This window comes from Hemicordylus capensis, chromosome 2 (genome assembly GCF_027244095.1).
Source record: "Hemicordylus capensis ecotype Gifberg chromosome 2, rHemCap1.1.pri, whole genome shotgun sequence".
In the NCBI taxonomy this organism is placed as follows: Eukaryota; Metazoa; Chordata; class Lepidosauria; order Squamata; family Cordylidae; genus Hemicordylus; species Hemicordylus capensis.
In genome coordinates this window covers 229,618,786-229,646,400 of record NC_069658.1, presented here as the reverse complement: position 1 = coordinate 229,646,400, position 27,615 = coordinate 229,618,786, and the positions used below count along the sequence as shown (strand labels likewise).

The following is a 27,615-nucleotide window of genomic DNA, read 5'->3' as shown; positions in this document are numbered from 1 at the left end:
TTTTGTTAAAAAGTGGTTCTATAAAAATAATAGATGACCCTGCAGGGAACATTCCCTGGCCTTCTCACAGCACCTTTCCCAAACGACTCTTGTGGATTCTGCTTCAAGGAAGGAAACTTCAGGGATGTGATAGAGGCATCCCACTCCAGGGCTGGTAGCTCCTCTGCTGTCAGGAAGAATGAAGGTCTTGGGCAAGGAGGACATCGGTCCAAGGAGGAGGGAAATGCTCCTTTAGAAGGGACCCCTTCCGTGGATGATGAGTCCATATCCTCTCGCACAGGGGATACTCCTCTGGGGTTGGGGGCCTCTTTGTAGGGGGTGATTTGATCATTAGAGGTACAGAGAGATGGGTTTGTGACCCATGTGTTGACTGCAAGGTGACTTGCCTGCCTGGTGCGAAGGTTGCGGACATCATGCAACGTCTAGATAGGCTCTTAGGCAGTGCTGGGGAGGAGACAGCTGTCGTGGTGCATGTTGGCACCAACGATGTGGGGAAATGCAGTACGGAGGTCCTGGAAGCCAAATTTAGGCTGATAGGTAGTGTTTTGAAGTCCAGGACCCCCAAGGTAGCATTCTCAGAAATGCTACCTGTTCCACGCGCAGGTACAGTGAGACAGGCAGAGCTGAGGGGTTTCAATGCGTGGATGAGACGTTGGTGCCGGGAGGAGGGGTTTAGATTAGTTAGGCACTGGGACACATCTTGGGGCAAGCAAGGCCTGAACAAAAGGGACGGGCTGCACTTGAACCAAGATGGGAGCAGACTGCTGACGCTTAAAATCAAAAAGGTTGCAGAGCAGCTTTTAAAGTGACACCTAGGGAACAGCCGATGGGAGCTGGGCAGTATCCCGTTTGGCAAAAGCCATCCTTTAAAGTGCGCACGTGCAGAGAATTCAGATAAAACAGAAGGGGACAGGGCAGAACCACATAAAGAGCAGACGGGAGCCTGTGCCAGCAGGTCAAAGAGTCATAAGAATACCATACTTCAGGGGAGAGTTTCAGTGTATAGGTGCGTATATGCCAATGCCAGAAGCCTCCGAGCCAAGATGGGTGAGCTGGAGTGCTTGGTTGCTAACGCAGAAATAGATATAGTGGGCACAACAGAAACATGGTGGAACAGTGAGAACCAGTGGGACACAGTTATTCCTAGGTATAAACTCTACAGAAAGGAGAGGGATGGGCGCCTTGGAGGTGGAGTAGCACTGTATGTTAAAGAAGGGAGTTGCAGGAGGAAATCAGGGAGGCGTCAAGGAGAGGCAGGGCTGTAATTATGGGTGACTTCAATTACCCACACATAGACTGAGTAAATTCACAGTCAGGTCAGGACAAAGAGGTCAAATTTCTAGATACACTAAATGACTGTGCCCTAGAACAGTTGGTCATGGAACTGACCAGAGAGAAGGCGACCTTGAACCTAATTCTGAGTAACACCCAGGACCTGGTGCGTGATGTCAGTGTCATCGGCCCTTTAGGGAACAGTGACCACAGTGCCATCAAATTCAGCATACATGCGGGGAGAGAATCACCTGAATTTCAGAAGAGGAAACTTCTCAAAATGAGGCATATGGTGAAAAGATAGCTGATGATGTAACAAGAGATGATGTACTAAACTGTCTGGAAAAACTGAAAGCTAACAAATCACCAGGACCAGATGGCATCCATCCAAGAGTCCTCAAATAACTCAAATGTCAAATTGCCGGCCTCCTTGCTAAAATTTCCAACTTATCCCTGAAGTCGGGCTCTGTAGCAGAGGACTGGAGAGTAGCAAATGTAACACCGATTTTCTAAAAGGGAGCCAGGGGCGATCGGGGAAATTACAGGCCAGTTAGCCTAACATCCGTTCCAGGCAAATTGATGGAAAGCATCCTCAAGGATAAAATTGTAAAGCACATAGAAGAACAGGCCCTGCTGGGCGTGAGCCAGCATGGCTTCCGCAAATGTAAATCTTGCCTCACCAACCTTTTGGACTTCTTTGAGAGTGTCAACAAGTGTGTTGATCAAGGTGATCCAGTTGACATAGTTTACCTGGACTTCCAAAAAGCTTTTGACAAAGTTCCTCATCAAAGACTCCTGAGGAAACTTAGCAGTCATGGGATAAGGGGACAAGTACATGTGTGTATAGCTAACTGGTTGAAAGACAGGAAACAGAGGGTAGGTATAAATGGAGAGTTTTCACAATGGAGGGAAGTCAGAAGTGGGGTCCCCCAGGGATCTGTACTGGGACCAGTGCTTTTTAATCTATTCATAAATGATCTAGAAGCAGGGGTAAGTATCAAGGTGGCCAGATTTGCAGATGATACCAAACTCTTCTGGGTAGTGAAATCCAAAACGGATGGTGAGCAGCTCCAAAAGGATCTCTCCAAACTGGGGGAGTGGGCGACAAAATGGCAAATGCAGTTCAATGTTAACAAGTGTTAAGTGGGACGAAAAACCCCAACTTCAAGTATATGCTGATGGGATCCGAGCTGTCGGTGACTGTCCAGGAGAGGGATCTTGGGGTCGTGGTGGACAGCTCGTTGAAAGTGTCGACTCAATGTGCGGCAGCTGTGAAAAAGGCAAATTTAATGCTAGGGATCATTAGGAAGGGGATTGAAAATAAAACGGCTAATATTATAATGCCCTTATTCAAAACTATGGTGTGACCACACTTGGAGTACTGCGTACAATTCTGGACACTACATCTTAAAAAGGACATTGTAGAACTGGAAAAGGTGCAGAAGAGGGCAACCAAGATGATCAGCGGCCTAGAGCACCTTTCTTATGAGGCTAGGATACAACACCTGGGGCTTTTTAGTTTATAAAAAAAGACGACTGCGGGGAGACATGATAGAGGTCTATAAAATCATGCACGGTTTGGAGAAAGTGGAGAGAGAGAAATTCTTTTCCCTCTCAGAGAACACTAGAACCAGGGGTCACTCCATGAAATTGATTGCCAGGAGGTCTAGGACCAACAAACGGAAGTACTTTTTCACACAACCTGTGATCCACTTGTGGAACTCTCTGCCACAGGACGTGGTGACAGCCAACAACCTGGATGGCTTTAAGTGGGGTTTGGATAACTTTATGGAGGAGAGGTCCATCAATGGCTGCTAGTCAGAGGGCTGTGGGCCACCTCCGGTCTCAAAGGCAGGGTGGCTCTGAGAACCAGTTGCAGGGGAGTTATGGCAGGAGAGAAGGCATGCCCTCTGCTCCTGCCTGTGGCTTCCAGCAGCATCTGGTGGGCCACTGTGCGAAACAGGATGCTGGACTAGATGGGCCTTGGGCCTGATCCAGCAGGGCTGTTCTTATGTTCTTGTGTTTTTAACCATTATGCATTCTGCGAGGGTGAACATGTTTCCTTCCTCTCTTCCAGGGCCAGGTGAGCTTTGAGGAGGTGGCTGTGCTTTTCACGGAAGAGGAGTGGGCTCTGCTGGATCTGGACCAGAGAACCCTGTACAGGGAAGTCATGGAGGAGAATAGGAGGAATGTGGCCTCTCTGGGTAAGACTCCTTGAAAGGGAAGAGTAAAAAGCCTGATTCAGACATGATGTTGTACAGCGGTCTGTACACTCATACATGTGTTTGTGTGAATGACTGGACCTGCATTCATGTTAAAAGTGTACCTGGGTATGGGCGCCTCAATTGCATAGTATAGTTAGGAAGGGTACTGATGTAGCTGTGTTCAACATACCATGTGAATGACATCTTGTGAATAGAGATCTTGCGAGAGAGAGATCGAGCTGGTCTGCTTAGTTGGTAAGAGTGCGGTACAGATATTGCCAAGGCATTGGGTTAGTGGTATCCTTGTTTGTGTCGAACTAGGAGCTGGAAGATTCGCTCTCAAATGCCCCTCAGCAATGAAGCTCCTTGGTGACTCTGAACCAATGACCTCTCAGCCTCACCTACCTCATAGGGTTGTTGTGAGGTTAGAAAGGGTGGGATATAAATGCAATAAATAAAACTCAACCCTGAGGATGCTCTGTCGGACAACCCCGAAGATATGGCACTGCCTTATGTGGAGTTAGACCCTTCAGCTACCTCAATCAGTAGTCTCTACACTGACTGGCAGCAGCTCTTCAGAGTTTGGAAGAGGGTTTTCCCAGTCCTACCTGGAGATGCTGCCAGAGACTCAAACGTGGACTTGTGCATTTGAAGCAGATGCTCAGCCACTGAGCTCAGGAGACTGGCAATCTGGAGGGAGAGAGATTTCAGCCTTCCAGAGCATCTTGAGAGAGGGAGATCCAGCATCTGTGCAGAGACGGGTCCTGCAGAAGGTTCCTCCTCTCAGCTACGTAATGGGACTCTCGCCTGGACAGGAGATTGCCAGCTAAGCCCTGTGAGTTGCCTGCGACCCAGCCCATCCCCCCCCCACTCCACCCATGGAGAGGACCAGAGGAAGAGGCAAAGTACGGCCAAGATGCCACCCTTAAGATCACTCCTTGAATCTCAGACTTCCAATATCAGAATTATAAATGCAAACGGATATAAAAACAAAACATACAACCCGCACCTTCCTTGTGAATAAGCCAAACAGTATTTCAGTCTCCCCTTGAAGACAATATTTCGAAGATGAATAATATATATGAAGTGGTTGTTTTGAAGTAGGAAGGGTTCCTGGAGTGGTAGCTTTGCATTAAAAAGAGACTTGCGTTTTGGGCGGTATATAAATGTGTTAAATAAAAATAAAGTCAGGCTCTCCAGGGTACAGACACAGAAGGAACTTTGAATCATGAGCTGACCACATTTTCAAACTGCCAGCCCCATGGCTGTGCTGTCTAGAAACTTTAAAAAAAACATTAAAGTTCCTTTTAGAAAAGCAGGATAGAGCCAGTCTTTCTGGAGACTAGACTAGAAATGTTTGAGAACCTTTTAAGAGCCACTTTTTAGTGCACACTAGAGCTTGCCTTTTGGGGCTGAGAAGGAGAGAAAGAGAGTTTTTCAAGCCTTGATTGGTTATAGATTAATTTCAAGCACGATCTGTTTTAATCCATGCATTTTATTTTAATGCTGATCTTTTTTGTAAAGGCAAGTTATTCTTTCTATGCAAGTATTTTTCAATGTATATTTGTTTTTCTCTTCCATGAAGACCCTATGTAATGCTACCAAACTTCGTCTATAGTCCAGACTAGACACGGATGCTCTTCTGGTTCTGACAGGGTGTTTGTTTCAAGAAAACTGGCAGTAATTGAGATCAAACAAGTTCCCAGCAGCTTTGGCCTCCTTTCTTGAAAGAATCTCATCTTTCAGACAAAATAATCAAGAGATAGCTTCTGTGTTTCTGGATTCTGAGAAAGCATTTGATCAAGTTGACCCACTACACTTGTTTCAGACATTCGAAGCATTTGAACTTGCAGGGAATCTCACTAATTTGATAAAGCTTATGTATGAAAGAACATTTAGTTGGATCCTGGCAATGGTATACTGTCAAATAAATTTAATTTGGAAAGAGGAATAAGTCAAGGTTTCTCATGTTGGAGAAAATTTACCCCTAGAGGTTCTTTAGTAAGCAGGGGCCACACCATCTTATCAAACTTTATTGATCACGACATGCCGGGCTATCAATCATGAAGTGGGAGACACCAATTATGTGCGGACACCCAATTATGTGCGGATACCAAATATATAAGCAGAAGTCTTATTAATTATTCAAATAATAGGATCCAAATAATAGGATGGTAGCAAGACTACCATCTTGCTGGGTACCCCTCAGGGTGAGAGTCCGGGGTTCTTGCCTGACTGCCCCCTTCTCCTTTTGCCACCCCCCACCCCCCGATTCCATCTGCCTCCCTCAGCCCTGGACTGGTGGAGATGTTGTGGTGCTTTGCAGGACCAAGGCCAAGCCCAAGGTGACTCGTCAGTTTTCCACCCTGGTACCACCAGCTGGGCTTTTGACCCAGGACTTATAAAGAAGGAAGCTGCCGGTGGTTGTGGGGCCGCCACCGAAGGGGAGACACCAAAGGGAGTTGCCTCTTTGGGGGAGTAACCAGGGCGAGGGTATATACGTACTGTGCTCTTACCAAGTAAGCAAACCTGCTCAGTCTCACTAGATCTCCATTCACACAAAGTCATTCACATGGTGTGTTGAACACAGATTGGGGATTCTGTTGGTGTACCGATCACCCGGCTGCCCAACTGACTCCCTAACTGAGCTGTCCAAGCTGGTCACGGAGTTGGTGTTGGAGTGTCCCAGGCTTTTGGTCCTGGGGGACTTCAATATCCACTTTGGGGCTGGCTTGCCTGGTGTGGAGGAATGAGGAGTCTAATTTATATGCCTTCCGTTTCTAATCAGCTCCCGGAGGTGCTCTACTGTGATGCCCTCAGTGGGTTCTTTGTGAATAAAATCTCCTGTATTCGGGCTGACTTGGATTCCACATTTTCTGCAGGGTCTACGGAGGAAGTGTCCAGCACTCCTTCTTGCAGTGTTAGGTTGGATCAGTTTCAATCTCTGATACCTGAGGAAGTGGACAAGCTGCTTGGAGCGGTGCATTCCACCACTTGTTCTCTGTACCCTTGCCCAACTTGGCTGTTTCCATCTAGCAGGGAGATTATTCGAGGAGGCCTGGTGAATATCATAAATGCATTGCTGAGGGAGGGTAAGGTGCCTCCAAGATGATCAAGAGTGGTGGTGGCCGACCAGCTCAGGCAGTTTTGTAGGAAACTGAATTCAAACTGGCTTTTGAGCGGGCTATGGGGTTGAGTCAGCCTTGTTTGGCCTGAAGGATGACCTATACCGGGGATTCGACAGAGGGAGTGTGACTGTTTTATGATATTTGTGAACCGAATAGCTATCCACCCGGAGCTATTCTGTAAGGGTGGTCTAGAAATCGAACAAATGTAATAAATAAATAAAATAATAGATGCAGTAATCGCAATGCTTCCACACACCTCCAGCAACCAATCATGGACCCAAAAAAGATACATTCTTTTCCCCCTCTGCACATGACCCACCCTGCAGCACAATAAGGCCATTGTGTACCATTGGTAACTGCAGCAGCCCCCCCCAAAACCATGATGGAGTCAGTTTTTCCACGACACCCATTCTCTGTTGTTGTTTGCATTAGTGATGGAACCTCTTGCTAAATCTATCAAAGATGAGATGATTTCAGGAGTAAAATAAGGAAATCAGGTAGAATTTCATTGTATACAGATTATATGGTCTTAACTTTGTCTACTAGGAGAAACACTTTCCCTGTGTTCTTTAAAATGTTAATATATTTTAGATCTGTCTGGCTATAAAATCATCAATTGCATTAAATCAGGATGTTGAAATACACATTTCAGCAAAGGTATCACAAAGCCATTATGGTGTAGTGGTTAAAATGCTGAGCTACCCTGAAGAGGCCTGAGTTGAAATCCCTGTTCAACCACAAAACTCCCTAGGCGACTCTGGGCCGATCACTTCCAGCTCAGCCTAATTGATCTCACAGGTGTTTTATAGCCATGTACATCACTCTGGGCTGTACGGATGAAGTGTGGGATACAAGTCCCCAATGATTGGTCCCCGAGGATGTGGACAAGGTGTTTAGTCGAGTTCAGCCAACCTGGTGCATGCTTGACCCTTGTCCTTCATGGCTTACTAACTCTAGTAGGGAGGAAATTTTTAGCTGGGTCCAGCAGGTCTAAGAGAGAGAGTGTGTGTGTGTGTGTGTGTGTGTGTGAGAGAGAGAGAGAGAGAGAGAGAGAGAGAGAGGTGTCTTGGCTCCATTGAAGGAAGCTATTATTCAACCACTCCTAAGAAACCCAGTCTGGACCCAGAGGATGTAAACAACTATAGGCCTGTGGCCAATATTCCTTTCCTGGACAAGGTGCTTGAGCATATAGTAGCTGACCAGCTCCAGAAACTCAGGCCCAGCTTTGGAACAGAAGGGGCTTTGGTCACCCTGTGTTCATCCTGTGCTCGGGGGGGGGGGAGTAAAGGTAAAGTGTGCCGTCGAGTCGGTGTCGACTCCTGGCGCCCACAGAGCCCTGTGGTTTTTCTTTGGTTTACCATTGCCACAGGAGGAGTTTACCATTGCCATCTCCTGTGCAGTATGAGATGATGGCTTTCAGCATCTTCCTATTTCACTGCTGCCTGATATCGGTGTTTCACCAGCGGGGATTCAAATCAGCAACCTCTGGCTTGCTAGTCAAGTCATTCCCCTGCTGCGCCATGCAACCCTATTAATTCTTTAGGATCTCCCAGTAGCTGGTATCCTTTTGGAAAGTCTGGCCGAAACTCAATCCAGACAAGGCAGAAGTACAGTAGGTTGGTGGTTCCTCTGCCCGGGTGAAAGATGTTGAGCCTGTTCTAGGTGGGGTTGCATTCCCCCTGCAGAACCAGGTTTGCAATTATCCAGCATTGTGACTAGAGACTCAAGTGGCCTCCGTGGCTTGGAGCACTTTTTATCAGCTTCGGCTGATATGCGAACTGCCATCCTGCCTGGATAGAGATAGCTTGTCCACAGTTACTCATGCTCTGGTAAAACCTCTCGCTTGAATTACTGCAACGCATTGTACATGGGGCTGCCTTTGCAAACAGCCCAGAAACTGCAGCTGGTACAAAATGAGGCTGCAAGATTATTAAAAGGGACTGGATGTTTTGAGCACATGATGCCAGTGCCTCGTGAGTTGCATTGGCACCCAGTCCATTGCTGGGCCAAATTCAAACCTGTCAAGCCCGAAATGGCTTGGGGCTGGGTTACCTGAGGGAGCACCTTGCCCCTTATGTCCCCACCTGAGCCATAAGATCTTCTTCTAAGGCCCTGCTCCAGGTGCCCCTGCCAAAGGCGGTGAGGGGCATGACTCATAAGGGGGAGGGCCTTTTTGGTGGTTGCACCCCATTTATGGAATGCTATTGCTACTACTACTACGAATATTTACACTCTCCAAACCAAAGTTCTCCATGCAGTTTACACAGAAAAATACAAATTACATAGAAAAGATGGTCCGCTGTCCCCAAAGTGCTCACAATCTAAAAGGAAATATAAGGCAGATACCAGCAACAGCCAGTGGAGGGATGCTGTGCTGGGCTTGGGTAGGATAGCCTCCCCAGTGAGGTTTGCCTGGCTTCATCACTTTGTTCTTTTAGACACCAAGTAAAGACCCTTTTGTTCACCCAGGCATTTCAAATTCTTGTTTTCAGATGAGATTTCATTTTATTTGTAACTCATTTTAAAATGAGGTTCTTAACTGCTTTGTATTGTATTTTGTATTTTCTTCCTCCCTTTTTTGTCTGTTATGATTTAATTTGTTGTTTTTTTTGTATGTTTTAATCCTATATTGTGAACCACCCAAAGAACAATTTGTTATGGGGCAGCTAACAAATCAAGATCTTCTCTATTTATTTATATTATTATTATTTATTTACACAGTCAGGCAGGTGTTATTGACTGGTTTGTTTTATCCAGACATTGCGTCCTTCCCAAGGACCTGGGATGGCTGAATTTTATTGTCAGTGTTGTTGGTGTTATTATTATAGATATTGTTGCAGAATATAGGCTGTTCCCAGTAAAGCTGCCTTTTGTAATTGGCTGATGGTAATTTCTGTGGCCCCTATGGTGTTGAGGTGCTCTTCAAGGTGTTTTGGAATTGTACCTAGGGCGCCAATTACTACTGGGATTATTTTGGTCTTTTTCTGAAACAGCCTTTCAATTTCAATTTGTAGATCTTTGTATTTTGTGATTTTTTTCTATTTCTTTTTCTTCTATTCTGCTATCCCCTGGTTTTGCTATGTCTATTAATTTAACTTGTTTTTCTTTCTTCTCAACTACAGTTATATCTGGTGTATTGTGTGGCAGATGTTTGTCTGTAGGCAGAAGTCCCATAATATTTTTACATCTTCATTTTCTTCCACTTTTTCAATTTTATGGTCCCACCAGTTTTTGGCTACAGGTAGCTTGTATTTTTTGCAGATGTTCCAGTGTATCATCCCTGCTACCTTGTCATGCCTTTGTTTGTAGTCAGTCTGTGTGATCTTTTGACAACAGCTGATTAGGTGGTCCACGGTTTCATCTGCTTCTTTACAAAGGCGGCACTTGCTGTTTGTTCTTGATTTGTCTACTTTTGCTCTTATTGCATTTGTTCTTAGTGCCTGTTCTTCTGCAGCCAGTATTAAACCATCTGTTTCTTTCTTCAAGTTGCCATTCTTAAACCATTGCCAGGTCTTGGTGATGTTTGATTTTCCAGTTATACTTTGCAAATATTGACCATGTAGAGGCTTATTTTTCCATTTTCCTGCTCAGTTCTTGATTTGTTCTTGCACACCAAACAAGGTGGCCTCAGAGCCAGTGTTGAAACACCCCGAGATTACTAGCCTGGGGGACTTCAATACTGCCCTTTGGCTACCTCTGTCAACCCAGGGAGCGAGGGAGGAGGTAAGGCACCAGGTGTGCAAGGTATGCAAATATGAAGTACAAACACTGCAAACTGAGAGATTTCCCAGTTGGGCACCCAGTGAACAAGATGAAATCCTGATTGGGACCCCCTACCCACCAACCCATTGATCCTGTGTTGCGGCTGGCTTGAGAATCTGGAGGGTGACAGCTAGGCCTCTGCCTTCCACATCCACCCATGTCTTGGTAACGCAGAACAGTCTGGCTTTCTTCTTTTCCCCTAAAAAGGACACATTAAGTTTGGATTGATCAGTAATTGGAGGCACGATTTCCATACCAGGCTCTGACCAATTTTCTCCCTTCATTCCAGCAGACGACAGTGGGGAGAGTAATACGGAGATAATTTGCAATGGAGGATTGTTGGTTGGTGTCAGCTGTAAAAACAGAGGGAAAAAGAGAATGAACACTGAAGCAAAAGAGAAGAACAGGAATGGATCTTCTCTTTCTCATCATGGAGAATTCCATGACCCAAATTTTCAACCTCAGTGGGAAATGCACATAGGAGAGAAACCATATAAATGCTTGGAGTGTGGAAAGAGCTTCAGTGAGAGCGGACATCTTACTAGGCATCAAAGAACCCATACTGGAGAGAAGCCATATAAATGCTTGGATTTCAACTCAGGCCTCTTCAGCTTAGCTCAGCATTTTAACCACTACACCATACAGGCTTTGTGATACCTTTGCTGAAGTGTGTATTTCACCATCCTGATTTAATGCAATTGATGATTTTATAGCCAGACAGATCTAAAATACATTAACATTTTAAAGAACACAGGGAAAGTGTTTCTCCTAGTAGAAAAAGTAAAGTCCATATCATCTGTGTACAATTTTATACCTGATTTCCTAATGTTACTCCTGAAATCATCTCATCTCTGATAGATTTAGTAAGAGGTTTCATCACTAATGCAAATAACAACAGAGAATGGGTGTCGTTGAGAAACTGACTCTATCATGGTTTTTTGGGGGGATGCTGCAGTTACCAATGGTACACAATGGCCTTATTGTGCTGCAGGGCGGGTCATGTGCAGAAGGGAAAAAGAATGTATCTTCTATAAATGGTGTAGTGGTTAAAATGCTGAGCTAAGCTGAAGAGGCCTGAGTTGAAATCCCTGTTCAACCACAAAACTCCCTAGGCGACTCTGGGCCGATCACTTCTATCTCAGCCTAATTTATCTCACAGGTGTTGTATAGCCATGTACATCACTCTGGGCTGTACGGATGAAGTGTGGAATACAAGTCCCCAATGATTGGTCCACGAGGATATGGACAAGGTGTTTAGTCAAGTTCGGCCAACCAGGTACATGCTTGACCCTTGTCCTTCATGGCTTATTAACTCTCGTAGGGAGGAAAATCTTAGCTGGGTCCAGCAGGTCTAATTGTCTCATTGAGAGAGAGAGAGAGAGAGAGAGAGAGAGAGAGGTGTCTCGGCTCCATTGAAGGAAGCTATTATTCAACCACTCCTAAGAAACCCAGTCTGGACCCAGAGGATGTAAACAACTATAGGCCTGTGGCCAATATTCCCTTCCTGGACAAAGTGCTTGAACATATAGTAGCTGACCAGCTCCAGAAACTCAGGCCCGGCTTTGGAACAGAAGAGGCTTTGGCTACCCTGTGCTCGGGGAGGAGTAAAGGTAAAGTGTGCTGTCGAGTCAGTGTCGACTTCTGCCACCCACAGAGCCCTGTGGTTTTTCTTTGGTAAAATACAGGAGGAGTTTACCATTGCCATCTCCCATGCAGTATGAGATGATGCCTTTCAGCATCTTCCTATTGCACTGCTGCCTGATATCGGTGTTTCACCAGCAGGGATTCAAATCAGCAACCTCTGGCTTGCTAGTCAAGTCATTTCCCTGCTGCGCCATGCAACACTATTAATTCTTTAGGATCTCCCAGAAGCTGGCATCCTTTTGGAAAGTCTGGCTGAAACTCAATCCAGACAAGCCAGAAGTACAGTAAGTCTGTGGTTTTTCTGCCCCAGTGAATGATGTTCAGCCTGTTCTAGGTGGGGTTGCACTCCCCCTGCAGAACCAGGTTTGCAGCTTAGGGGTGCTCACCGATCCAGCATTGTCAGTAGAGGCTCAAGTGGCCTCCGTGGCTTGGAGCACCTTTTATCAGCTTCGGCTGATATGCGAACTGCCATCCTGCCTGGATAGAGATAGCTTGGCCACAGTTACTCATGCTCTGGTAAAACCTCTTGCTTGAATTACTGCAATGCATTGTACATGGGGCTGCCTTTGCAAACAGCCCAGAAACTGCAGCTGGTACAAAATGAGGCTGCAAGATTATTAAAAGGGACTGGATGTTTTGAGCACATGATGCCAGTGCCTCGTGAGTTGCATTGGCACCCAGTCCACTGCTGGGCCAAATTCAAACCTGTCAAGCCCTAAATGGCTTGGGGCTGGGTTACCTGAGGGAGCACCTTGCCCCTTATGTCCCAACCTGAACCATAAGATCTTCTTCTAAGGCCCTGCTCCAGGTTCCCCTGCCAAAGGTGGTGAGGGGCGTGACTCATAAGGGGGAGGGCCTTTTTGGTGGTTGCACCCCATTTATGGAATGCTATTGCTACTACTACGAATATTTACGCTCTCCAAACCAAAGTTCTCAAAGCGGTTGACACAGAAAAATAGAAATTACGTAGAAAAGCTGGTCCGCTGTCCCCAAAGTGCTCACAATCTAAAAGGAAATATAAGGCAGATACCAGCAACAGCCAGTGGAGGGATGCTGTGCTGGGCTTGGGTAGGATAGCCTCCCCAGTGAGGTTTGCCTGGTTTCATCACTTTGTTCTTTTAGACACCAAGTAAAGACCCTTTTGTTCACCCAGGCATTTCAAATTCTTGTTTTCAGATGAGATTTCATTTTATTTGTAACTCATTTTAAAATGAGGTTCTTAACTGCTTTGTATTGTATTTTGTATTTTTTTCCTCCTCTTTCGTCTGTTATGATTTAATTTGTTGTTTTTTATTGTATGTTTTAATCCTATATTGTGAACCACCCAAAGAACAATTTGTTATGGCGCAGCTAACAAATCAAGATCTTCTTTCTTTCTTTCTTTCTTTCTTTCTTTCTTTCTTTCTTTATTTATTTATTTATTTATTTATTTATTATTGTTTATTTACACAGTCAGACAGGTGTTATTGACTGGTTTGTTTTATCCAGACATTGAGTCCTTCCCAAGGACCTGGGATGGCTGAATTTTATTGTCAGTGTTGTTGGTGTTATTATTATAGATATTGTCGCAGAATATAGGCTGTTCCCAGTAAAGCTGCTTTTTGTAATTGGCTGATGGTGATTTCTGTGGCCCCTATGGTGTTGAGGTGCTCTTCAAGGTATTTTGGAATTGTACCTAGGGCGCCAATTACTACTGGGATTGTTTTGGTCTTTTTCTGCCACAGCCTTTCAATTTCAATTTGTAGATCTTTGTATTTTGTGATTTTTTTCTATTTCTTTTTCTTCTATTCTGCTATCCCCTAGTTTTGCTATGTCTATTAATTTAACTTGTTTTTCTTTCTTCTCAACTACAGTTATATCTGGTGTATTGTGTGGCAGATGTTTGTCTGTAGGCAGAAGTCCCATAATATTTTTACATCTTCATTTTCTTCCACTTTTTCAATTTTATGGTCCCACCAGTTTTTGGCTACAGGTAGCTTGTATTTTTTGCAGATGTTCCAGTGTATCATCCCTGCTACCTTGTCATGCCTTTGTTTGTAGTCAGTCTGTGTGATCTTTTGACAACAGCTGATTAGGTGGTCCACTGTTTCATCTGCTTCATTACAAAGGTGGCACTTGCTGTTTGTTGTTGATTTGTCTACTTTTGCTCTTATTGCATTTGTTCTTTGTGCCTGTTCTTGTGCAGCCAGTATTAAACCCTCTATTTCTTTCTTCAAGATGTCATTCTTGAACCACTCTCAGGTCTTGGTGGTGTTTGATTTTCCACTTATATTGTCCAAATATTGACCATGTAATGGCTTTTTGTTCCATTTTTCTGCTCGGTTCTTGACTTGTCCTTTCTTGTATTTTTGTGTTGCTGTGTTTTTGATGTGTTGCAGCGCAGTGTGGTCTGGACGGTTCACTTTGATTTGCCAATTTTTACAGTCCTTTTCTGCCCATTCCTGAAATAATTTTCCCACTCATGTAAGATTATTGTTATTTTTAAAAAATTTCAACGCGTGTTCTTGTGCAAGGTCGCAACCCACAATGGTGCAACTTGTTTCTTTTCTTCAATTGGCTTTTGATTTTGATCACTCATGTTTTTCATATATATATATATACCGTGTGTGTGTGTATGTGTGTATGAATGAATGACACATTCAAGATTCTGGTGATATGTAAAGCCACACAATATATTTTTCTTAAAATATTCGCCTCTCGGTTTTTCATTTCTGCATTCGGCCCTAGGTTTTGGTCACATTTGTCTCTGGAATTTGCTATGTAAAGCCAATTTTTTCTTTGAAAAATATATATCTAATGTATTTCCGCTGTGTTTCATTTCTACATTTGTCCTTGGCTTGGAAAAAAGTAGATTTTTCTACTTTTGCTCTTATTGCATTTGTTCTTAGTGCCTGTTCTTGTGCAGCCAGTATTAAACCCTCTGTTTCTATCTTCAAGTTGCCATTCTTAAGCCATTGCCAGTTCTTGGTGACGTCTGATTTCCCACTTATATTGTGCAAATATTGGCCATGCAGTGGCTTGTTTCTCCATTTTTCTGCTTGGTTCTTGACTTGTCCTTTCTTGTAGGCCTGCTTTGTTTCATTGGTGTTGAATAGTTTCACGTTATTGACCATTTGAAGTGCATCTTCTTCACTGTCCATTATATATTCTTCAAGGCCTCTTTTCTCCTCCTCTACTGTTTGATGGACTTGCAGCATTCCTCTTCCACCTGAGCTGCGAGGGAGGTATAGCCTATCTACATCGCTGCAGGGGTGCAGAGTATGATTGATGGTCATTATTTTCCTGGTCTTACGATCTAGCGTCTCTAGTTCTGCCTGGGTCCAGTCAATTATTCCTGCAGTGTATCTGATAACAGGTATAGCCCAGGTGTTTATGGCATGTATGGTGTTCCCGCCATTGAGTTTGGACTTGAGGATTTTTCTAACTCTCCTGATGTATTCACTTCCAATTTTTCTTTTAACTTTAGTGTGTGCGATGTTATCAGCCTGGAGAATGCCCAAGTATTTGTAATGTTCTTTCTCTTCCAGGTTCTTGATCTTGCTTCCATTGGGCAGTTCTATTCCTTCTGTTTTTCTTATTTTTCCTGTGTTCATTATTAATGCAGCACACTTGTCCAGTACAAACTCCATTGCTATATCACTACTGAATATACAGACAGTGTTTAGCAGTGATTCAATTTCTGACTGGGACTTTCCATACAACTTCAGATCGTCCATGTACAGCAGATGTTTGATTTGACTTGATGTTTTAGATGTTTGGTATCCGAGGCCTGTTTTGTTTAGTATTTGTGAAAGTGGGGTCATGGCAATTACAAACAACAGAGGAGATAGTGAGTCCCCTTGGAAAAGGCCTCTTCTAATGCTAACCTGTCCAAGTGTCTTGCCATTGATTGTTAACCGTGTACTCCACATGCTCATTGCCTTTTTTATAAATATCTGAATGTTTTTGCTGACACCAGTAGTTTCTAAACATTTTAGTATCCATGTGTGAGTCAATGAATTGAAGGCCTTCTTGTAGTCAATCCATGCAATCCATGCAACTTAGATTTGTTTTTCTTCTCTTGCAATTTCCTAAAATTATTTTGTCAATCAGCAGCTGGTCTTTTGTGCCTCTGGTGTTCGGGCAATTTCCTTTCTGTTCAACTGGAAGCTGTTAGTTAGTTAATAAGTGTTGCATCACTTCATCTGCTATTATTCCAGTTAATAATTTGAACATGGTTGGCAGGCAGGTTATTGGTCTATAATTACTTGGAAGTGCACCTTTTTCTGGGTCTTTCATGATGAGATGAGTTTTCCCAGTTGTTAGCCGTTGTTCAATATCACCTCCTTGCAAAATGTGATTGAACTGTTTTGATAGTTGTTTGATAGTTTATGAAGGCTTGTTGGGTGTTTAAGCCAAAAGCCATGCAGTTCATCGTTGCCTGGAGCAGTCCAATTTTTAATTTTCTTTGCTCTTTCACTTATTAATTCTGGTGTTATTATTAGATCTTGCATTTGTTGGTTACATTTTTTGACCTCTTTCATCCAGCCTGCATTTTTATTATAATCTATTGGATTGTCCCATAATTTCCCCCAGAATTACACTGTTTCTTCTTTATTTGGTGTTTCTATGATTGTTGCAGTTTCTCCTTCTATGCTTTGGTAGAAATGTCTCTGATTTGACTGGAATTGGAGATTCTGCCTGTGTTGTGTAATTCTGGCTTCATATCTGCTAATCTTCTTTGACACTGCTGTTATTTGCTGCTTTATTATTTCCAGGACTTCTCTAATTTTCCTTGAATCTAGGTGGTATTTTTGGATCAGATACTGTTTGGTGTTTTCTAGGGGTGTGCAATTCGGATTTTCGGTGATTCGGTTCGGGACCCGAACCGAATCACCCCTGCTCTGTTTTGTGCCCGAAAATGGGCCACCCGAATCACCCTTGATTCGTTTCGGATTCGGATTAATCCGAATCCGAATTGATTCGGGGGGAAAGGGGCCCAGGGGCAAAATACTGGGGAGGGGTGGTAGTGCCCAATGGGTGGAGGCTACCACCCCAATTTCAGGGGGATTGGGCAAAGGGATGATTTTTGGGGAATTTTTGAAGTTTTAGTGACTTTGGGGCAGTTCAGGAGCATAACATGGGATCTGGGCAAAAAGAGTGGGGTGGGGTGGTAGTGCCTAATGGGTGCAGGCTACCACCCCAATTTCAGGGGGATTGGGCAAAGGGCTGATTTTGGGGGAATTTCTGAAGTTTTCGTGTCTTTGGGGCAGATTGGGGCAGAAAGTGGGGCCTGGGGCAGAAGAGTGGGGTGGGGTGGTAGTTCCCTATGGGTGGAGGCTACCACCCCAATTTCAGGGGGATTGGACAAAGGGCTGATTTTTTGGGAATTGCTGAAATTTTTGTGTCTTTGGGGCAGTTTGCGGGCAGAAAGTGGATCTGCCCCAAAAGAGTGGGGTGGGGTGGTAGTGCCTAATGGGTGGAGGCTACCACCCCAATTTCAGGGGGATTGGGCAGAGGGCTGATTTTTTGGGAATTGCTGAAATTTTTGTGTCTTTGGGGCAGATTGGGGGCAGAAAGTGGATCTGCCCCAAAAGAGTGGGGTGGGATGGTAGATAGTGCCTAATGGGTGGAGGCTACCACCCATCCACAATTTCAGAGTGATTGGGCAGAGGGCTGAATTTTGGTGAATTTCTGAGGTTTTTCTTCATAAGGTGCAGTGTGCTAGATTGAGTCATTCATCATATTCATAGTAAATGAGAGTATGAAAAAGTGAGAGCGGGGTCATGAGAGTTGTTTAATTGAAAAAAATCTCATTTGCTATCATAGAATGAGAATTCACACCTCAGAAATTTTTCTGAAGAGATGTTATAATATTTCCTTATTTTCTGAGGTGTGAATTCTTCTTCCATATCTTGAGCCTGTGTAGCTCTTTGCAGTGCTTCCTGTTCAACTCCTGTGAATACTTTATTTCTTATTATGAACCTTCTCTGGTCTGCTAGCCTTTGTTCAGTTATTTCTGTATCTGGATGCTTCTCTTTCCAAATTTGGTACATTCTTTTTAAATAACCTCTTCTAGTTGGACTAGACTTGTAATAGCAGATCATTATTTCCTTGTTGGCATTTTCGTATTTCCCCCCCGGTTAAGCAATGTTTCTTCCAGTAACTTTGCAGTCTCCAGCCCTGGTTGCTCAACTGAAGATCCTGAGTCCTGTTGCCCCCTTGCCAACAGATGTCCAGGGACTCCAGCACCTGGCGCGGTCCTTGTTGACCCGGGCGATGACCAATCCAGTATAGATTTATTAAAGTTACATCACACCATATTGTTGACGGGAGAGGCACTCTTTGTCTGGCTCCTCTGGTGAGACCTGTCCAGTATGGTTTGACCTCCTGGCATAGCTCTCACCTTACTCAGAGCATGCAAGCCCCACAACCACACCAAGGCAGTGCCTCACTGCCAGATTAATAATAATAATAATAATAATAATAATTTCTTGTTTACACAGTCAGAAAGGTGTTATTGACTGGTTTGTTTTATCCAGACATTGAGTCCTTCCCAAGGACCTAGGATAGCTGAATTTTATTATCAATGTTGTTGCTGTTATTATAGATACTATTGCAAAATATAGGCTGTTCCCAGTAAAGCTGCTTTTTGTAATTGGCTGATGGTGATTTCTGTGGCCCCTATGGAATTGCATCTAGGGCGCCAATTACTACTGGGATTATTTTGCTCTTCTTCTGCCACAGCCTTTCATTTTCAGTTTGTAGATCTTTGTATTCTGTGATTTTTTCTATTTCTTTTTCTTCTATTCTGCTATCACCTGGTATTGCTATGTCGATTATTTTAATTTGTTTTTCTTTCTTGTCGACTACAGTTTTTGCAGATGTTCCAGTATATCATCCCTGGTACTTGTCATGTCTTTGTTTGTAGTCTGTGCGATCTTTTGACAACAGCTGATTAGGTGGTCCACTGCTTCATCTGCTTCTTTACAAAGGCGGCACTTGCTGTTTGTTGTTGATTTGTCTACTTTTACTCTTATTGCATTTGTTCTTTGTGCCTGTTCTTGTGCAGCCAGTAGTAAACCCTCTGTGTCTTTCTTCAAGTTGTCATTATGGAGCCACTCTCAGGTCTTGGTGGTGTTTGATTTTCCACTTATATTGTGCAAATATTGACCATGCAGTGGTTTATTTTTCCATTTTTCTGCTCGGTTCTTTACTTGTTCTTTCTTGTAGGCCTGCTTTGTTTCATTGGTATTTAATAGTTTCTCATTATTGACCATTTAAAGTGCATCTTCTTCACTGTTCTTTATATATTCTTCAAGGCCTCTTTTCTCCTCCTCTGCTGTTTGATGGACTTGCAGCATTCCTCTTCCACCTGAGCTGTAAGGGAGGTATAGCCTATCTACATCACTGCAGGGGTGCAGAGCATGATTTATGGTCATTATTTTCCTGGTCTTACGATCTAGCATCTCTAGCTCTGCCTGGGTCCAGTCTATTATTCCTGCAGTGTAACTGATTATTAATAATAATAATAATAATAATAATAATAATTTATTAATTAACTGTAACAATTAAATAAGTAACCAAGAAGAAAGCTGGGCTCTGCTGATTTGGACATGTTTCATATATACAAAAATAAAGAGGGGTTTTTAATGGTCTGTTTGATTATATTTGATGGGGTTCACCCGATAAAAACCAGTCTCACACCAAACAAGGCGGCCTCAGAACCAGTGTTGAAATACCCCAAGATAACTAGCCTGGGGGACTTCAATACTGCCCTTTGGCTACCTCTGTCAACCCAGGGAGGGAGGCAGTAAGGCACCAGGTGTGCAAGGTATGCAAATATGAAGTACAGACACGGCAAACCTAGAGATTTCCCAGCGGGGTACCCAGTGAACAAGATGAAATCCTGATTGTGACCCCCACCCACCCATTCACCCATTGATCCTGTGTTGCAGCTGGCTTGAGACTCTGGAGGATGACAGCTAGGCCTCTGCCTGCCACATCCACCCATACCTTGGTAATGCAGAACAGTTTTTCTTCTTCCTACCTCAAAAAAACACACACATTAAGTGGGGATTGATCAGTGATTGGACGCTCAATTTCCATCCCAGGCTCTGACCAATTTTCTCTCTTTATTCCAGCAGACGACAGTGGGGAGAGAAATACGGAGAGAATTTGCAATGGAGGATTGTTGGTTGATGTCAGCAGTAAAAATAGAGGGAAACAGAGAATGAACACTGAAGCAAAAGAGAAGAACAGGAATGGATCTTCTGTTTCTCATCATGGAAAAATCCATGACTCAAATTTTCAACCTCAGTGGGAAATGCACAAAGGAGAGAAACAATATAAATGCTTGAAGTGTAGAAAGAGCTTCATTGAGAGCAGAACATTTACTATACATCAAAGAACCCATACTAGAAAGAAACAGTATAAATGCTTGGAGTATTGGAAGAGCTTCATTTGGAACAAAAAACATACTAGCCATCAAAGGACCCAAACTGGAAAGAAAACATATACCTGTTTGGAGTGTCGAAAGAGTTTCAGCCAAAGTGGAAACCTCACTTCCCATCAGAGAACCCATAAAAGGGAGAAAACCTATAAATGCTTGGAGTGTGGAAAGAGCTTCAGTGAGAGTGGAAGTCTTACTAGGCATCAAAGAACCCATACTGGAGAGAAGCCATACAAATGCTTGGAGTGTGGAAAGAGCTTCACTCAGATCGGAAATCTTACTAGACATCAAAGAAACCATACTGGAGAGAAACCATATAAATGCTTGGAGTGTGGAAAGAGCTTCAGTGAGAGGGGACATCTTACTTGCCATCAAAGAACCCATACTGGAGAGAAACCATATAAATGCTTGGAGTGTGGAAAGAGCTTCAGTGAGAGCGGAACACTTACTAGTCATCAAAGAACCCATACTGGAGAGAAACCATATAAATGCTTGGAGTGTGGAAAGAGCTTCAGTGAGAGCGGAAAACTTACTAGGCATAAAAGAACCCATACTGGAGAGAAACCATATAAATGCTTGGAGTGTGGAAAGAGCTTTAATCAGAGCGGAAGACTTACTAGCCATCAAAAAACACATACTGAAGAGAAACCATATAAATGCTTGGAGTGTGGAAAGAGCTTTAGTCAGAGCGGACATCGTACTTGCCATCAAAGAACCCATACTGGAGAAAAACCATATAAATGCTTGGAGTGTGGAAAGAGCTTCAGTGAGCGCGGAACACTTACTAGCCATCAAAGAACCCATACAGGAGAGAAACCATATAAATGCTTGGAGTGTGGAAAGAGCTTCAGTGAGAGCGGAAAACTTACTAGGCATAAAAGAACCCATACTGGAGAGAAACCATATAAATGCTTGGAGTGTGGAAAGAGCTTCAGTGAGAGCGGAAAACTTACTAGGCATAAAAGAACCCATACTGAAGAGAAACCATATAAATGCTTGCAGGGGCGTAGCAAGGTTGGAGTGGGCCCAGAGATGATATTTTAAAATGCCCCCCCCCACTCAAAGTCCAGGGCCTCCGCACACCCCAGGCCCCCAAGGATTTAAGTCTGATATTTCAAAATAAGTATGCTGCCGGGAAATGTATTTCACTGAATACACACATGCACACGTCACAACATATAGTGATATATATTGAGTACTATACATTTGTATTACTTTTAATGCCTAGAACACACTAGAAAGATGAATTATTAAAATGGGCCCCTCGCTGCAGATTAGCAAAGGAGACTTTCAACCATGCAGCGTGAGCCTATGTTTGTTTTCTCAGAATTCTGAACAAATTTAGTCAAGTTCAATTCCAGTAGGTTTTTCACAGGAGGCTTTTAAAGCCCTTTAACACATATCTCCTCTGGAATGGAGGTGCTGCATTCACATGTTGGGCAGATTGACTCTGAAGTCCCTGCGAGTTATTGGGGAACAGTTCACACGCAAGAAAAATAAAATAAAATAAAATAAAAGCACATGCTTCACAGTTCTCACTCAGACCTTCTGGGTTGCAAAACAACTTGAACATAATTGTATTAATGAATGAATGAATGAATGAAAAAAATTAATATAATACTGTTTGTTCCAATAGTTTTTGTAATTTTCTGCCACGAAACAAGCCACTTATAGGACTTTTTAGATAGGTTTTTTTTAAAGCCAGCAAATTTTCCAAGCTGTTTTAAAATAAATATTCAGACTTCTCAGTCCCTCCCCCCCGATATCAAAGCCCTATGGCAAGCAGATCCCTATATATCGGTGTTGGGGGGGGGGAAGGTAACCACAAAAAGGAGTTCACACTCTCCCTGGCAAATGCTGGGCTGGGTTGGGCAGGGCAGCAAGGGGTCTGCTGCAGAGAACAGTGGTGGCCACTCTGGCTGCCTCCTCCTTCCTGGCTTGCTTGGGCCCTACTCGAGTTCAGGCTTCACAGATGCCTCCGTGGAAGCCCCGCCCACCTGCCAATCAGCTGAGAGGTGGGAGAAAAGGAGCTCTTTGCAGCTTGTCTGCTGCTTCCATTGCGGGCCAGGAGAACAAGCAGGAGAGAGGGCGAACAGGGCAAGTGGCTGAGGGGCCTTGGGGCTGGGCAGGGGGCAATGGGAAGTCACGTGAGGTGCCTCTGGGGGGCCCCTCCAGGCAGTGGGGCCCCCAGACAACTGTCTCCCCTTGCCCGATCATTGTTACGCGCGTGAATGCTTGGAGTGTGGAAAGAGTTTCAATGTGGGCGCACATCTTATTAGGCATCAAAGAACCCATACTGAAGAGAAACCATATAAATGCTTGGAGTGTGGAAAGAGCTTTAGTCAGAGCGGACATCTTACTTGCCATCAAAGAACCCATACTGGAGAGAAACCATATAAATGTTTGGAGTGTGGAAAGAGCTTCAGTGAGAGCGGAACACTTACTAGCCATCAAAGAATCCATACTGGAGAGAAACCATTTAAATACTTGGTGTGTGGAAATTGCTTAAGTCAGAGCGGAATACTTATTAACCATCAGGATGCTTGTGGTACAACTGTTGAATAGGGATTATCCTTGGCATATTATTAAGGGAGCGAGACAATGTGCAGACAGTATCACAGTATGCAGAGAAGACGTTTATTTCAGATTAAAGAAAAGTCTACACAACGCAGGATCACATGGGGACTGAATTATTCTTCATTAAGTATTAAAATTTAAATAGTGCTTCTCAAATATTCGCCATTGGTTAACATTATTCCAGGTTGTGAGGAACCACCGTTGATTGGCTTTAGAAAAAGTAAGTCTCTTCAATTATTTGATTCACTCTGATATGCCACAGGATAAGTCCGCTATGTCAAGGGCCATTTTAAATGTGGTACCTGCGCAGCGTGTAAATTTTCATTGCCCACAGGGGCGTAGCTATAATTGGGCGAAAGGGTTCAAAGAACCCGAGCTGTGCACAATCAGGAGCCGCCATTCACAGCCCTGACACACCCCCCGCGTCTGACGTCAGGCGGCTCCTGATTGGGCACGGCTCGGGTTCTTTGAACCCGTTCGCCAAATTATAGCTACGCCCCGGTGGGCAACGAAAATTTACACGCAACATGAAAAACAAAAAAGGAACCATGCAAAATGTAGAGACAGAGGGGCCATGAAAAAGTTGCCAATAATTGCAAAAATTATTGTCTTCTTGAGCTGGGGTCTGGGGACAATGTTTAATTCTTGTTTTAAAATATTTTTAAATTGTTAATTGTTGTGTTATTGTTTTTAACTTGTTTTAGCTTTTCATTGTTTTACAAGTTTGTTTTAATTGTAAACCGCCCCGAGCCATTTTGGAAGGGCGGTATATAAATCAAATAAATAAATAACACAAATTATGCTACATCTAAAGATCTAAGGATCTATGTGGAGGAGATAAAGAAAACACATATATCCATTTTGTCTATAACTGAAGATCCTATATTAATAGTTTAGAATGAATAGATAACAATAACAATTATCTTGCAGATAGTATCTGCACATACATGTGACAAAGATATTATCTCAATAAATTGGACAAAAGTCATTGTTAAAGGTAAATACCAATTCAAACCCAAACATATGTATTAGAAAAAACAGCATGAATATATTAAAAAAATGTTGTTCTTATCCATATTGAGAATGTGTCTATATCAAAAATGAATGAATGAAAGTCTTGCAATGGTAGAAAATCCTTAAATGAGTAACAATGACAATGATCTTGCAGATAGTATCTGCACATGCATATGTACAGAATATAGCATCTCAGTGAATTGGACAGAAACTTCTTCTGTGTATAGGAGTAAAGTCTGGCCAAGATGAGAAGAGTCCTTATAGGCTAGCCCAGGATTCTTGAGCCCATTTTAGATAGTTCTTCCTCAGAGAACTAAAATATTCTGTCAAAATAAAACAAGTGCTAACAAATCTCCTAACCGACAACTTACATAGATATTTATTTATTTATTTTTGCATTTATATACCGCCTTTCGTTAAAAAGATAACCCCAAGGCGGTTTACAAAAGTTAAAAACATACAATAAAAACACAATAAAAACATCATGCTAAAAATATAAAAACATATTAAAACAGGCATAAAACAATACAACAGATAAAAACACCCATAAGCAGCAGTAAAAATGATTATGTAAAAGCCTGGGTAAAAAGTCAAGTCTTTACAAGCGTTCTAAAAGCCGTGATGGAGTCCGAGGAACGAATGGCCACTGGGAGAACATTCCAGAGTCTCAGGGCAGCAACAGAGAAGGCCCTGTCCCGAGTGCACGACAGCCGGGCCTCCCTTATTGTCAGCACCCGGAGCAGGGCCCCCTCAGATGTCCTCGTCAAGCGGGCAGCAACCCTTGGGAGCAGGTGGTCCCTCAAATACCCTGGGCCCAAACTGTTTAGGGTTTTAAAGGTCAAAACCAGCACCTTGAATTGGACCCGGAAACGAACCGGTAGCCAGTGCAGCTCTTTCAAAATGGGGGTGATATGTTCCCAACGGGCAGCTCTGGACAAAACCCTCGCTGCTGCATTTTGCACTAGCTGCAGTTTCCGGATAGCAGCCCCACGTAGAGCGCATTACAGTAATCCAGCCACGACGTGACTAAGGCGTAGGTAACCGTGGCCAGATCTGCCTTCTCGAGAAAGGGACACAGCTGGCGCACCAGCCGAAGCCATGCAAAGGCACCCCTGGCCACCGCCTCCACCTGAGCTTCCAAAAGCAGAGCCGGGTCCAGTAGTACCCCCAAGCTGCAAACTTGCTCCTTCAAGGGGAGTGCAACCCCATCCAGAACCAGTAAAATCTCCTCATCCCGATTGGCTCTCCTATTGACCAACAGTACCTCCGTCTTATCTGGATTCAATTTCAGTTTGTTAGCCCACACCCAACCCATCATGGCCTCCAGCCCCCGATTCAGGACATCCACCGCCTCCCTAGGATCAGAGGACAAGGAGAGATAGAGCTGAGGGTCATCCACATATTGCTGACAACTCAGTCCAAATCCCTGGATGACCTCTCCTAGCGGCTTCATGGAGATGTTAAACAGCATGGGGGACAAGACCGAACCCTGCGGGACCCCACAGGCCAACGGCCACGGGGCCGAGCAGTAGCCCCCAGCACCACCTTCTGGACCCTCCCCTCAAGAAAGGACCGGAACCACTGCAACACAGTGCCTCCGATTCCCATACTCGAGAGGTGGCCCAGAAGGATACCTTGGTCGATGGTAATGAACACCGCCGAGAGGTCCAGCAGAACCAACAGAGACGCACTCCCCCTGTCTAGTTCCCGGCGTAGGTCATCCACTAGAGCGACCAAGGCAGTCTCAGTCCCATACCCGGGGCGGAAGCCAGATTGAAAAGGGTCCAGATAATCCGTATCATCCAAGACCCTCTGCAGCTGGGACACCACCACACGCTCCATCACCTTGCCCAAAAAGGGAAGGTTAGAGACAGGTCTATAGTTGTCCAGGTTGGAGGGATCAAGGGAGGGCTTTTTTAATAGAGGTCTTACCACCACCTCCTTGAGGCACGATGGCATCCTGCCCTCCCTTAAAGAAGCATTAGCGATCACCTCCAGCCATCTGCCTGTCCCCTCCCTGGCAGCTTTTATTAGCCATGAAGGGCAAGGGTCAAGAGCGCACGAAGTCGCCCACACACTGCCCAGGATCTTGTCCACATCCTCAGGCCGCACCAACTGAAAAGAATCCAACACAACGGGACCAGATGGTACCAAAGGCACATCTGCCGGAACTGCCAAAACTCTGGAGTCCAGGTCAGCACGGATGCAAGCGACTTTATCTGCAAAGCGACAGGCAAACCAATCACAAAGAGCTGTAGATGACTCCTCCCCCATTGTCCGGGGGGGATGTGTGGAGCAAGGTTTTCACCACACGAAACAGCTCTGTTTGCCTGCACTGAGCAGACGCAATGGAGGCGGAGAAAAAGCATTTCTTCGCCGCCCCCACCACCACGGCATAGTCCCTAAAATGGGCTCTAGCCCGTGTTCGGTCGGATTCGTGACGACTCTTCCTCCAGCGTCGTTCCAGCCGTCGTCCGAGTTGCTTCATCGCCCTAAGCTCTGAGGAAAACCAAGGAGCAGAACAGGCTCCACCAAGCCGGAGAGGGCGCTTGGGGGCAACCGTGTCAACAGCCCGGGCCATCTCTCCTTTCCAGAGATCAACCAAGGCCTCGACAGGGTCACCAGCTCTGGACACTGGAAACTCCCCGAGGACCGTCTGAAATGCAAGCGGATCCATAAGCCTCCGGGGGCGGACCATCTTAATCATCCCAACACCCCTGCAGAGGGCAGACGGAGCAGTCAAACTAAACCCCACCAGGTGATGATCTGTCCATGACAAGGGAGTGATCTCAAATTCCCCCACCTCCAGATCATTTATTTCCCGGTCGGCAAAAACCAGATCCAGAGTGTGTCCCGCCACGTGGGTAGGGCTCGATACCAATTGAGACAGGCCAATGGAGGCCATGAAATCCTGAGCCTCACCCACTAGGGGGGCCTCAGCGTGGACACTGAAATCCCCCAAAACAATAAGCCTGGGGGAACCCAAGGCCACCTCCCAGACCACCCCCGCCAGCTCAGGTAGGGAGACTGAAGTGCAGCGGGGTGGTCGGTACACCAGCAGAATCCCCAGCCTATCTCGGAGGCCCACCCTCAAGGACAAACACTCGAAATTCTGAGATTGCCTGACCGGGCACCTGGAAACGGGGAGGGTCTCTCGAAAGATGACCACAACGCCTCCTCCCCGACCCTCGAGACGGGGCTGCTGCACGATCTGGAAACCTGGAGGACAAAGCTGAGAGAGACCAACCCTGCCCAGCGCATCCAACCAGGTCTCCGTCACGCATACCAGGTCAGCACGCTCATCCACAATCAAATCGTGGATGAGAGATGTTTTTGCGTTAACTGACCTGGCATTCAGCAGCAGCACCCTAATCCTCGAGGGAGTGTTCTCAGAGCTCCCTGGGGTCAGAGGGTTGGGAGAAGGGCCGGAAAAAGGAACAGGCCTCAATTGCTTGGACCGATTTCCCCTGTAACGGCCTGCCCAACTCCAACCGCCATACCTCCCTCTACCCGCTACCCGTGATATTGCTGCCCCCACTCCAGACCCACGTTTTCGCTCTCCCAGACACATCTCCCCAGACTA

At 44.7% G+C, this 27,615-nt stretch overlaps 1 pseudogene; it reads left to right on the top strand.

Moving 5' to 3' along the window:
• The window catches only part of LOC128341669 (zinc finger protein 493-like), an 89,226-nt pseudogene that overhangs the window by 4,602 nt on the left and 57,009 nt on the right, over positions 1–27,615 (top strand).